At 38.1% G+C, this 13,496-nt stretch overlaps 1 long non-coding RNA gene across 1 annotated transcript; it reads left to right on the forward strand.

The window, feature by feature from the left end:
• Positions 1 to 595: 595 nt before the first annotated feature.
• Positions 596 to 8,996, forward strand: LOC125248921. The gene is made up of 2 exons (XR_007180444.1): positions 596 to 2,364; positions 8,648 to 8,996. It is a non-coding gene; the product is annotated as an uncharacterized LOC125248921 (long non-coding RNA).
• The last annotated feature ends 4,500 nt before the right edge of the window (positions 8,997 to 13,496 follow it).

Below are 13,496 nucleotides of genomic sequence, written 5' to 3' on the forward strand. Positions count from 1 at the left end.
GTGTTGCGCTTGTGATTGCTTCCAGGATCGCGTGTGACTGCTGCCAGTATCTTGGGCTTAAAGGTCTCTCCGGAGCTGGTTGAAGAGGCCGCCGTTTCTCCTTCTCTCCCGCACCGTTGTGATGTTTTGTTTGCTTATGCCTGACACCTCATATTTCTTGTCGCATACATTTTTATTTCTCAACTTAACATATATACTGACTTTACTTAATTTACGTTGTTCATTCTTTAACTTTAATAAATAATTTCTTTATTTGAACAATCCGCGTGGTCTTCCCTTTCTGTTTACATAGCCTAGAATAGGCAGAATGTAACAGTTATGACACTGTTGTGCTCATGTCTTTCAATTCATAACATTAACAGAGTAAATAAAATAAAGCTAAAATGTAAGTATTCATTGCAGAAAAGCATCTCTCAAAGGCTCTGTATACTTCAAGTTAAGTCATTCTTCATTTAGAGGTGAAAATCTTTTCAGTAAGTGTATCAAACAACACAGAACTGTGGGTAACACTTTAGAATACTGTTTCTTACTTACTGCATAACTAATAAGAAATCACTGAAGAACTAATAGATAATTAGGAGACTTCCTTCTCCTCCTCCTCCTCCCTTTACCGGGGTGAAGCTGAGGCTCAGTGCCCATCTCCTCAATGCCTTCTGAAACAGAATTATGGGCTGGAGCATGCAAACTGGCTGGCTGATTCAGTGAGGTCCATTCCCTCCGACGGCGAAGATACGCGGCGAATCTCCAGAAATCAAAACTCCGTAGCCCTTCCATCTCACATTGAGGCAGAGGATCGTCGAGGCAGCAATTACACAAATCCTTCAAAGCCGCGTCATTGTAACCCAGCCCCACCGCCATCGTCCAAAAGACCTTAGCAAAGCATCCTACCTCCCACCCCTCCTGGCGTAGAGCCCTCAACGCCCGTAGTTGATCCCAGCGCTCCCTGGTAGTGGCTGGAGGAAGGATTCGGAACCCCACACTGCTGGATCCTTGCATGGGTGGTTTGTTCTGTCACGGTTGCACACAGAAACAAGATGGTAAGATCCAAGTGCAGTGAGGTTTATTAAAGGGAACTCCAAACACGTAATCCAAGACACAGGCAAAGGTAAACTCCACAAAAACAGTCCATAAAACAGAAAGCCAGAGAACTAAAGTGCACGTAACATTAAAACAACAAACCACAACTGAGGACAGAAACAACTGAGATTAAATAGACAGACACTGATTACAAAATACATGACAGCTGGGTGTAATGATGTGATAAATGGATAATGAGTCCGGCAGTGCGTTATGGGTAGTGTAGTCAATGGGGTGAAAACAGTCCAGGATGGAGTGCCCTCAAGTGGCTAATTCGGGCACTCTCACTGACGGTCGTGACAGGAGCAAACTGATTGGTCGGTGGTGTTAAAGAATGCATTGTCTTTTTGCACATTCCAGATTGTTAAGTTATGATTATTCAAGTTTTAAGAACATTTTTTGTAAAGAAACATTTTAGCTAGTGGTCTCTGCCTTTTAGACATTTTGGATATTTTAATTAACTAACACGAACAAAGATTAACAAATACAGTAACAAATGTATTTCTCATGGTTAGTTCATAAATGAACCTCATTGTAAAGTGTTACCACAGATAAGATGCTTGAACACATGTAAGATCCAGACAGGTGAAACTGAATATTTTTGTAAGTTGGATTCATAATGACTTCATTTGTTTCTTAAAGAATGATTCAATGGTAGAGACATTTTTAACAGTAATTTGGCGTAACAATGCAATCGATACAGTCGTTACTTGAAGTCCAGTTACTTTCAGAAGGTAATTTATTATATTTTGATTGGTAACATCAGCGTTTCTATCTGAATAATAAACTTTTGTATATTTCTGTTATAATTGTAATATTTGTCACACAGAAATAATGATACTGTGTGTTTGAAAAGATTGATTGTGAAGCTGTGTATTTATTTATTATTTTTTTAAATCAAAGGTTTAATATACACAGGAAAATCATTGTCATTTAGGAATTAGATCTCAGATTTGATATCTGACGTATATGAGTAGCGCGAGGGCTTTTCAGTGCATTCACTGCTATAATATTCATGAGGTGAGACATTTCTATTAAAGGATACACTCCCAGCACTTCGCCCACCCATCACACCAAGAACCGTTTTCAGAACCGAAACTTAGAAATCTTGCACGGTTCTGGTTCTTTTCAAAAAACACTACCGGTTCCAGATGTGAAAATATGATTTATCTGTGTATTTTCTTTATGGTTCCACAGAAGAACAAGAGAATGAAGAGACACCGCTAATCAATGTAGATGTTCCTGTTGGAGTGAATGAGCAGCAGGCGACAAGTTCCATTTGACAGGGTTCGTACCTTCATGATATTGTAAATATATTGTAAAATATTGTAAAAAAAGTTTTTCAAGAGCATTAATTAATTAAAAAAAATGACACTGTAAAGTGTTCCTGTTAATTTTATAATTTGAGTAACATTAAACAGTCTGTGTAAATAAACATGCATGCTTTTTCAGGTGCAGCTTCTGTTCCATCTTTGCAGTGTAAAGATGGCTTTTGTTAATGCAAAATGTTATTGGTAACAGTCTATATAGTGTTCTGATTGACTTAAGTAATTGGTTACAGTTAAATATTTGACAAAGGACAACAACAAAACTGCACTTATAAATAAATAAAATGCCCCTGGAAATCAATTGCAGAGAGCCCCATATTAGAAAAGTTTATTTCTGAACGTGACATGGGGTAATGTCTGGTGGTTGCAGTTTGTATATAGCCTGACGTGGTCATACTCAATTCTAGTCAGAATATGAGTCTGATACTGCTCCATTGGGCTTTGATTATGGGGGCGTATTTCAACCGATCCAGGAAAGACCTCAATTGGATAGACCTACAACCAATCAGAGCTACAGAGTAAGTGACGTATGTTGAGCGACGCATAGTTGTCAACAGAACTCTTCTTAGCGACCATCGGGGCCAGCTGATAAATCAAACTTTTGCCGAATCCCGTAGGAAGGACGGCAAAGACATCTTTCCCATCGACAAATGCCTTGATCGCGGTCCTCTGTTCCTCTTTTAAAATTAATGCGCTGTCGATATCTTCTATAACGGACGCGATGGCGGAACACATCTCAGTTCTTCAACAGCCATCATTGTTGCAAACTAATTGACCTTTCGCAAAGACCCGCCCCCCTTAGTTACTGTTGCTTTGTCCGACAAGCCGTGGCGCTGTCACGCCACACAGAGTGGAAAATACATCGCGGAGCAAAGAGGAAACTGACAACACATCGACAGACGAGACAGAGCAGGTTACTTATGATATTAAACAAAGTCCCAGCTTTCAAACTGTGTAGTTATTAAAAAAATTCAAACAATAAAAATCGTTTTGTGGCTCTTTAATGTGTTGTGACCATGACCGTGACAGATTGCTGTAGCGCCTCAGCTCAAGAGGCTCGTTAACCGATCATCTCTTACTACGAGTCCATTTATAGCATCAAATAAACATGAATGAACATGAGAATGAATGTTGTTTCAAACGCGGAAAGACGTCAATATGCACAATTTTTCAAGTTTAACTCCACCGATGTTAATCTTCTAACTCCTGACTGCATTGTCAGACAAAATGGCAGATGCGGCGTTCTGGGGTGCGTTTCCCGAAAGCATCGTTGGTGAACCATGGTCGTAAGTCCCATTGAACTCTAATGGTAACGACGGAACTTGCGACCATAGTTCGCTTCGGGAAACGCGCCCCTGATTGGTTAGATCGCTTGTCAATCAAACTCCCCAAGCGCTCTTTGATGACGTGGGTGGTTACGTAACCGCAGATAGCCTGTCCATCATCGATTAAAGCCCGCCCTGGCAATTTGATTGGCTCGGCCTTCTGGGAGCCGAGCATAATTACTCCACAATGGATCGAGTCCAGACCGAACTTCCCGTCCAAAAAATGTTGTGGGCGGGGTTCGGGCTGGCACCCAGGCTAGTTTGTATAGGTGTAAATTAAAGAAATTAATAAATAAACTCGACTGTTTTGGGAGAATTTAAATAGGGATGTTATCTTGTTGTTGATTGATGATTTTCCAGTTAGATTAATGGTAAATACGACTAACAGGCTGAGCTGATTTTAAATCTTTTTAGTTACCAAATTTTGTATTCCAAAAGTTCGTCTCTAGCCCTGCAACCGTGTAAAGTTACAATTAGGAGCTATCCAGTGCCCCCAGGGATTCTGGGGTCAGCGAATGAATCCTTTGTCAAATGAAGCTTTGTTCGATCACGTTGTTCATTGATAAAGTCATTGGTAAGTTCTGTCGAGCGATGCCCTACATGTATGTATAATGCTATGTATAATACATGTAAAATAAATGCTGACACACCAGTAAGTTAAATTACTGTGTCTGACCCTAGCAACAGATTAACATACATCAATGGGAGGCAATGATGTTAAAAAAGTGTGCAGTAACACTGACTGTATTCCAGCTAGTCAGCATTAAGAGAAGTGTTAACGTGACTTAAGAACAGAGAATATCTGTTCTGAGGCCTTCCTGATCACATTAAATTTATAGACGCTCACAAAACCCTTTTGTATCAAACGAACAGAACAGGAAACACTAATTGAACAGACCTGAAAAGAACAACGGATCCACACAGACATCCTCCTGATTAGGAGTCCGTTTTGACCCGGTCACTTGTGACTCTGGTCGCTGTTCAATGACTCTATGCTTACAGACTCAATCTTCAATCTCTAAAGGACAATTGTTGATCATTTAAAATATTAACTATATCTAGAATAACACATGCTATGATGTGATTACTAACATGTTGGATTCAATGCATTATATGTTTGTATTCCCGTATGCCTTTTCTTTCTCTTGTAATCACTGTTTTAATTAGGTCAGTCTAGTAATATGTGTGTAAGAAGTGTGTCATGTTTGAGCTCTAAATACAGAGTTTATAATTCCCTGTAACTCTGTGTGAATGAAACATTGAAATTCAGTATCAGGAAGATATTAAGAAACGTTATAAAGTTGTTAATAAAACAGGAGAATGTTCCGCAGATATCACGCAATGTGATCAATAGACAATAGACGAGGCGTGTCTAAGCTCCATATAGCAACGTCTCATTGGAGGATCGCATCTGAAGGATGGAGCCAACTTGCCCCTTTAAAACTATGCTGTCCGAACAAGCTAGTGGTTCGAAGTGTTTAGTCGGAGTTGAAGCTGAAAAGTCGCTTGGGTCATGCTGAAAAGAAGAAGTTGAGAACTGATCCTTTACCGGGGCTGATTTTCCATCTAAGGCCGGGTTCACACCGCAAGCGGCAGCAGAGCAGAAGCAGCGCGTATTTTTTCGGCGTCCATGTTAACATATGAGAGCGTTCACACCGCACGCAGACGCTGCGCGGCAGCACGGGAGCAGGAGCAGAGCAGAAGCAAGCAGTGCCGCCGATCTTTTCGGCGCTGGGTCTATTTTTGCTGCGCTGCTAACGCTCAATTAAAGTGAAAGTACACCTTTGATGGACAAAATAAATATGATTTCACACAAAAAGTGCACAAAATGCACAAAATAAGCACATCTAGTGTGTTTTAACAAGAACTGGAGTATGTTAGGAAAGAATATTAATCTAAAAAAAAAATATGTATAAAAGATAAAGTGACAATGCTAAATGATCATGGCCAAAATACACATGTATTGACACGATATAAGTAATTTTCCCCAAAATTTGCATTAACGATATCTACCGTGTTTTGAGCAATTGACATTAAAAATGCATATTTAAATTCACAATTTTTTCCATTTTTTTTATTTATTTATTTATTTTTTACAAAATCTGTCAAAGTACTTACAGTTCTATCCAAAAACAAACTTTTTGGCCGAAATACAAAAACAACTGGACGAATACACGTCTCATACGTGGCTAGTTTGAGAAACATCAGAGATTTCGTTATTGATCCACACAGTAGTCGTATTCTTATAACTAGGAAAGACTTGCATGGCGAAGGAAAAAGCATGGGATGAAGTTGCAGTGGCTCTTGGTGCAGATGGTAAGTAATTTTATAGTGTTTTTGACGCTTTCGCTGGCACACGAGCAAACAACTCAATATAGATAGGCAAACTGCATAGACGGATTAATATAGGCTTTATACACATAGCTACAGTATAAACATCTATGATCTGCATCTATTTTTTCTATTTTCGAGAGTTTGCTCATTTACATTGTCTCTAATAAGAAGTTTGCTGTATAAATTTATGAATTATCTATAAGCTGTTTATGATGGGTAATGTATGCATTTGATGTCAGATATTCTGTGTATCAACATATAAAAGACTTTTTCATTGAGGTAAGAGCTAATGTTAAAAATATCAAAAGGTAATATATAATAAATATAATTCAGATAATAAATTCAATACAAAACATGTCTAAGTACTTACAGTTATAGGTTCACCACAACCTCAAAAGTCTGCCACTTTCTTCTAATACATTGGAAATGTTCAGCAGTAAACGTGTTGGCTTTGGCTACATAAAACCAATGTGTAAAATTGTAGCATCATTGTACTTTTCAAGAAAAAAACAAATTGATTCAATTGGAACCATTTATTTACAATTTTTAAATTACACATAGCAAGCACACAAATAACAAAAGCAGGTGATACATACGTATATAATAAGTAAATGCTGATTTCAAGATAAGCAGGAAGTCAGGCTATGAACCATTTGCAATACACAGAATTTAAAACAGTGTATTAAATTGGTTTTCAGGATGTCCTTTGGTAAATTTGCTTGCAAATAAACCCTACACCATATTGTCCTGCCAGGACACTCTACCTTCAGGGGAGCTGAAAAACGTGCAAAGTTTTTCCCTCACATCGTAAGCTTCCCCTATTTCCACCCATGTTTGTAGCAGGTGCTAGCACTTCCCCTCTCTCTTCTGCCTTCATCCAGCCACCTTTGATTCGTCCTGATGGGTTTGTAAGGAAGTTGTGAAGAATGCAGGCTGCAGTTACAATAGAGTCAGCATTGTCTGGCTTCACGCTGATCCGTGTATGGAGTACCCTCCATCTGGATGACAGAATGCCAAAGGCACATTCTACAACCATTCTTGCTTGTGACAATCGGTAATTGAATATTTGTCTCCATCGTGGGATTCTGTTCCCTGGAAAAGGTCTCATCAAATATGTTTTCAGTGGGAATGCAGCATCACCCACCATGGTGTATGGCATTGGGCCTTGTACACCAGATCCAGGCAAAGAGCAGTCAGCAGGGACAGACAAAGTTTTGGCCTCCATGCCTCTCCCGAGAGCAGAACCACTGAACACTCCACCATCACTTGTTCTGCCGAAGTCTCCGACCTGTACAAATGTAAATCTGTACTCTGCATCTGCTAGTGCAAGAAGAACTATTGAGAAAGTTCTCTTGTAATTAAAAAACAAGCTACCAGAATGTGCAGGTTGACATGATGGTAACATGTTTCCCGTCAATAGCACCTAGGCAGTTTGGGAAGTTCCATTTTTCCCAAAATTTGGACGCTATGGCTCTCCACATGTGCTCTGTTGGTCTAGGGAACTGTGATGCCATCATTTGCTCCTCAATTGCTCTACAAGTCATATGGACAGATTCAGCAACGGTGCTTTTCCCTACTCGGTACTGGAAGGCCAGGCTGGTGAAGCTCTCTCCAGTTCCCAGAAATCTGTTGAAAGACAAATAAATATAACACAGTGTCTTCTTTAAAACAAGACCAATCTTAGGTCTGTATTCCAAAGCATTCTTGAATTATAACCATTTAAGTTTGGATAGTGCATTTTCATATAAATACTCAAAAAGGGGGGCGCAGGTTAAGAGGTTAAAGCTTCCGCGCAACCCACGAAGGGCTTTCCCGAGAAGACATCACCTCAAGGACAGCCAATCCAGAACGGGGACTCCGCTGCACACGAGTCGCAGAACAACCCGATTACCTCAGCTGTCAGAGCAAACGCAGGTACAAGCAAACTTCTCTCTCTTGCTGGAAACTGGTGAAACTCCTTTAAACCTAAAGAATCAAGCCAAAGCTCTGCTTTTGTGATTTTCCTCAGGTTGCGATGTTTAGTTAGTATTTGGGACTTTCTTCATAACTCATATCAACTCCGTGAATGTGTGTTTGTGTGTGTGTGTTTAGCCTTAGTTTCTTGTAATCATTAGAAGTAGTCAATAAAGCTTGTTTTGGTATTCACATATACAAGTTTCTTGTGCTGTGTATCAAATTACTGTCTTAAACTCAAAAGATCCTAAAAGTTACCTCTTGCTTATAATAATCATAATAAAATATTGTTACTGTTGGCCACAGAATAATATTTTATCCAGAATTGGTAACCTCAATTTTTCACTGGACGAATAATTGATGAAGTGTTAAATATTAATTCTGAATCATTTACAGTGAATCAAGTTACAGTTGATTCGATTCTTATTCCCTGTAACTTAATTCTTTATACTTGAGCTAATAAATAGGCGAAGTCCTACATACATATACTGTTGAATTATATCAAGAAAAATGCAATTACCCTGCCTCCTGTTTAGATTTTGGATGTCTGTTGCTACACATTTGGCCAATGTATTAAACATTAGGCATTGCTTACAATATTATTAGTATTTATTTTTGTTTGTTTCTCAGGTCTGGCAGGGATTGTTGGTGAGGGGAGTGAATATCCAGTGCTTTCTCCACCCTCAATACCACGACTGAGGTGAGACTCTTGAGCAAGGCACCGTACCCCTCAACTGCTCCCTGGGCGTCGCAGCAATGGGTGTGTGTTCACGGCTGTGTGTGTGCACTTGGATGGGTTAAATGCAGAGCACAAATTCTGAGTATGGGTCACCATACTTGGCCACGTCACTTCACTTTCACTTTCAGAAATGTATTATACTGTATGGCCAGAGTGTGTGTTTTAAATGTGCCTTAATTTTAAGTGTATCAAAATACACTTCTCAGTGATGAACTGCAATAAATCAAACATGGATCTTGACTATTATTATTATGCTTTATTTAGTCACCTTTATTTAATCACGTGAGTCAATTGAGAACAATATAAATGAACTAAGCTGCAGATGATTCCAATCATATGCAGCAGAAAATTGAAAAGAGCAACGACCAAAGGAGGTAGGGACTTTGGGTATGCAGAGATTAAAGGAACTGCTAGAGCGCAGATTACGACCTGTATTATAAGCAGTTAAAAGGGACTGTAAATATAATGGAGCTTTACCAGTAAGAGTTTTATAAATAAACAGAAGCCAATGAATTTGTCTACACGAATGGAGAGAAGACCAATTAAATAAAGAATACAAGATGGCAATGGTGGCAAAATTAACTGCAGGTGGTTAGATCCTTCTCTGGAACAATCTTCCTAGCCATTGTTTGGGAATGCAGACACACTATGTCAGTTTAAATCTAGACTAAAAACACATCTCTTTAACCTGGCATACACATAACACATTATCAATTTATATTTTCAAATCCGTTAAAGGATTATTAGGCTGCATAAATTAGGTCAGCCGGAACCGGGAACACTTCCTATAACACCAGATGTACTCGTTACATCAGAAGAAGAATAGCATCTACGCTAATATTAGTTCTTTCTGTTTATCCCGAGGTTTACCGTAGTCAACCGGATTCGGGCCGTATCCAGCTGAGACCGAGGACCTGCGCCTTGATACGACCACAACGCAGCCCTGAAGTATCAGCAGAGATCGAGTCGACTAGATTATCCATTGTGAAGACATCATCGACACGACAGCCAGTGCCACAGTTCCTCAACAAACCGTCCATACCGGCGTGATGAATACGATCCTCAACTGGACATGACCACAACGCAGCCCTGAAGTATCAGCAGAGATCGAGTCAACTAGATCATCCATTGTGAAGACATTCGTTTCTCCATTCTTAACACCTATTTGCCACTTGTTTGCCACCTGATGTCACCTGATGGAGTTTGGGTTCCTTGCCGCTGTCGCCTTATGGCTTGCTTAGTTGGGGACACTTGACATTTGACTTGACATTTGATATTCAACAGTATTCTTGACATTTATTCAACAGTGCTTTTGATTTGCCTGCATTGACACCATTGTATGTGAACTGAACTGAGCTGGATGATGACATCACTGTTTACTTAATTAATTAACTAAATTAATAACTATTGTTTCTTACATCGGAATGAATCAATACTGAATTTATTAAAGGATGGATAATGACACCGTTTTCATTAAGAGCTGCTGTGCAGCCAAAATAATGTACCAGTTATCACTGTAAAGCTGCTTTGACACAATCTGCATTGTAAAAAGCGCTATATAAATAAAGGTGACTTGACTTGACTTTTTATTATTTAAAATCACTGCAGGTGCTGTATGTGGATCACTAGTGTGCAAAACTCGCATCTTGTTTACAATATTTTTGCTTTTAAGATGGAAAATTGACAGGCTTGTGTTGCAGTTACATGGCTGCCCTCCAGGGCTCCGCGACAGTCACATGACTGAAAACATATGTTGATATGTATTGGATGTTTGTTTGTTTTTTTATTGTTTTCCTCCATCATGTTATAAAGAACATACTGCATATATAAAATTTCTTTTTTTTTTTTGGTTGATGTTGGTCTTTATGGTTTGTGCAATACTGGTTGTATTTGATTAATGTGGACAATAAAAAAGGTGGAAAAAAGGGTAAAAAATTGTTAAATGACACCTTTCCCACTGAAAACTGAAGACCATTAATTAATTCTTGCCATTCATTTACATGTTTAGTCTATAGGTGTGTGCATTTGAATGAGTAGATGCTTGGTCTTTTTTATTAAGTGATATTGCCAAATTACTTGTCTGGTCCACATACAGCTAAATACTTCCTGTTAAAGGTGCCATAGAATGGACATTTCACAAGGTGTCCCCAGAATGTTTAGCTCAAAATACCCCATAGATTTGTTATTATACCATGTTTTAACTGCTTGTTTTTGGGTGGGAGAAAAAATGCTCTGAGTCGGCGGTGTACGCCTTTAAATGCTCATGCTCGTGCTCCTCACCCCTAACAAGTTCACATACAATACATTGCATTTACACACAGCAAATATAACTCTCAAATTGGATCATTACAAACAGTTGGTGATGCAGCATATCAGATCACGTAAGAATGGCATGTATTTTGTGGATGTTTGCAAACATTCGATTCTGAATAATTTTGATAGTGTTCGGCTAAACACTGTTGGAGAGATTTATAAAGAATGAAGTTGTGTTTATGAATTATATAGACTGCAAGTGTTTAAAAATGAAAATAGCGACGGCTCTTGTCTCCGTGAATACAGTAAGAATCGATGGTAACTTTAACCACATTTAACAGTACATTAGCAACATGCTAACGAAACATTTAGAAAGACAATTTCACAAATATCACTAAAAATATCATGATATCATGGATCATGTCAGTTATTATTGCTCCATCTGCCATTTTTCGCTGTTGTTCTTGCTTGCTTACCTAGTCTGATGATTCAGCTGTGCACAGATCCAGACGTTAATACTGGCTGCCCTTGTCTAATGCCTTGAACATGGGCTGGCATATGCAAATATTGGGGGCGTACATATTAATGATCCCGACTGTTACGTAACAGTCGGTGTTATGTTGAGATTCGCCTGTTCTTCAGAGGTCTTTTAAACAAATGAGATTTATATAAGAAGGAGGAAACAATGGAGTTTGACACTCACTGTATGTCATTTCCATGTACTGAACTCTTGTTATTCAACTATGCCGAGGTAAATTCAATTTTCAATTCGATGGCACCTTTAATGACTATTACTTTTACCTCATTCGGAAAAAACGGGTCAGGCCATCGTTCCAGCACCTCAGACACCATATGCACCACTTCCTCAATCTCTTTTCATTTTCTGTCTGATGAGGATCTCATTTTTAGTCCTCTTCTTTAGTTCCTCTACCAATATGAGTCTTTCCTCCTCCAGAGTGTCATCAGACTGGCCTGCAGGATGATCCAGTAAGTAATTAACCTCTCCTCGTTTGGCCGTTTTTAGAGAGTTTTTCCTGTCTTCACCATCTTCCCCTCCTTTTTTTCCTGTTGGGCCAGGGCTCTGGGAGGAAGACGCTGACACACTGGCAGTATCAAGAGAGGAAACAGATTGTGTTTTAACGCAGGCAGCTGTGGTTTCACAAACACAAACTCTGAGTACTAGTGTAAAAAAAGAAAAGAAAAGAAGAAATGTGATTATTTCATAATTGTACACTCTTAAAAACATAAGTTGTTCCATGAACTTACACAATTACAGTTTGGATAACAATAAAGGCAATTTATAATTTAACAAATGATGCTTTTTTAGTCAGTAGTTCTGTTTTAAAAATGAAACCCTATGATTTTATGGGATAAAAGTAAATGTGCTTTTATATTATCTTTTAAGTAAACAGAAGAATCTTTTTATATATATTTAATATTTAATTTAGGAAATTATGCTGCTTAACCAAAAGAGTATTTACCTTTATGAAATAGTAATTTTGTTTGTGTGTGAACACATCACAGATTATTTATCTTACTCTGAGGAATCTAGCTGTAGATGAAAGTGTGATGTTGATGCATCTGCTCATTTAAACTGCTTCACTTCTGAAGGATGTGAATTTGTGGTTTCACAAACTTAGTAGCCGTTTGACCTAGTAAAAGCCTCATGGTGCACATGTGAATAAAACTCAGATTTATAATGTATGCATACTTTACTTCATTTCCTGTTTCAATGCTCTGTTTAGTTTTGTTTTCATGCCCGCTGACCACATCGTAACAATTATTCATATAGTAATAAATAATAAATGCAGATAATACAGCATATCACGTTATTGAGTTATACTAGTAATATATTATTGGTTATGTTTTTTTTTTAATTAATTTTGAATCAGTTAATTAACAGTCATGTGCCTCAACAGTAAAGTCAAAACATAACTATACCACTTTAGCATAGGTAACATGTATTCACTATTAACTATGACTTTTCCCTCAATAAATCAGCATATCGAATCATGATTCGGATCGCATGAAATCACTGTGGCATGAGGGTGAGTAATTAATGACAGAATTTTCACTTTTGGGTGAACTAACCCTTTAACACATGAATTTACAATATTAGTTAATACTATGTGTTATTAAGGAATAAATACAATGACACATTTAATTAATAATTTATTTATTACTTAATCTATTAATCAAATAGAATCTTCATTAGTTGCTGATGTAGTAATCATTAATAAATGTTTTATTTCTTCATACAGTCATACATTATCTCTTGATTATCTGTGCATTAGTTAAGAATGAATGAATTCATAGAGCCTCGTATTGTAAAGTGTTTCCAAAATTTCAAGCAGCATGTTTTTATTTTTGAAATTGGGAATGTATGAATGTTTCTGCATTCCACTAAAATAGCTTTTAGTACTCACTTGTTGGTGGTTAGTTAGATAATTTGGTTACCTAGATACAAAAATAACAAACCCTTTTAAA

The sequence above is a fragment of the Megalobrama amblycephala genome, linkage group LG1 (assembly GCF_018812025.1).
Source record: "Megalobrama amblycephala isolate DHTTF-2021 linkage group LG1, ASM1881202v1, whole genome shotgun sequence".
In the NCBI taxonomy this organism is placed as follows: Eukaryota; Metazoa; Chordata; class Actinopteri; order Cypriniformes; family Xenocyprididae; genus Megalobrama; species Megalobrama amblycephala.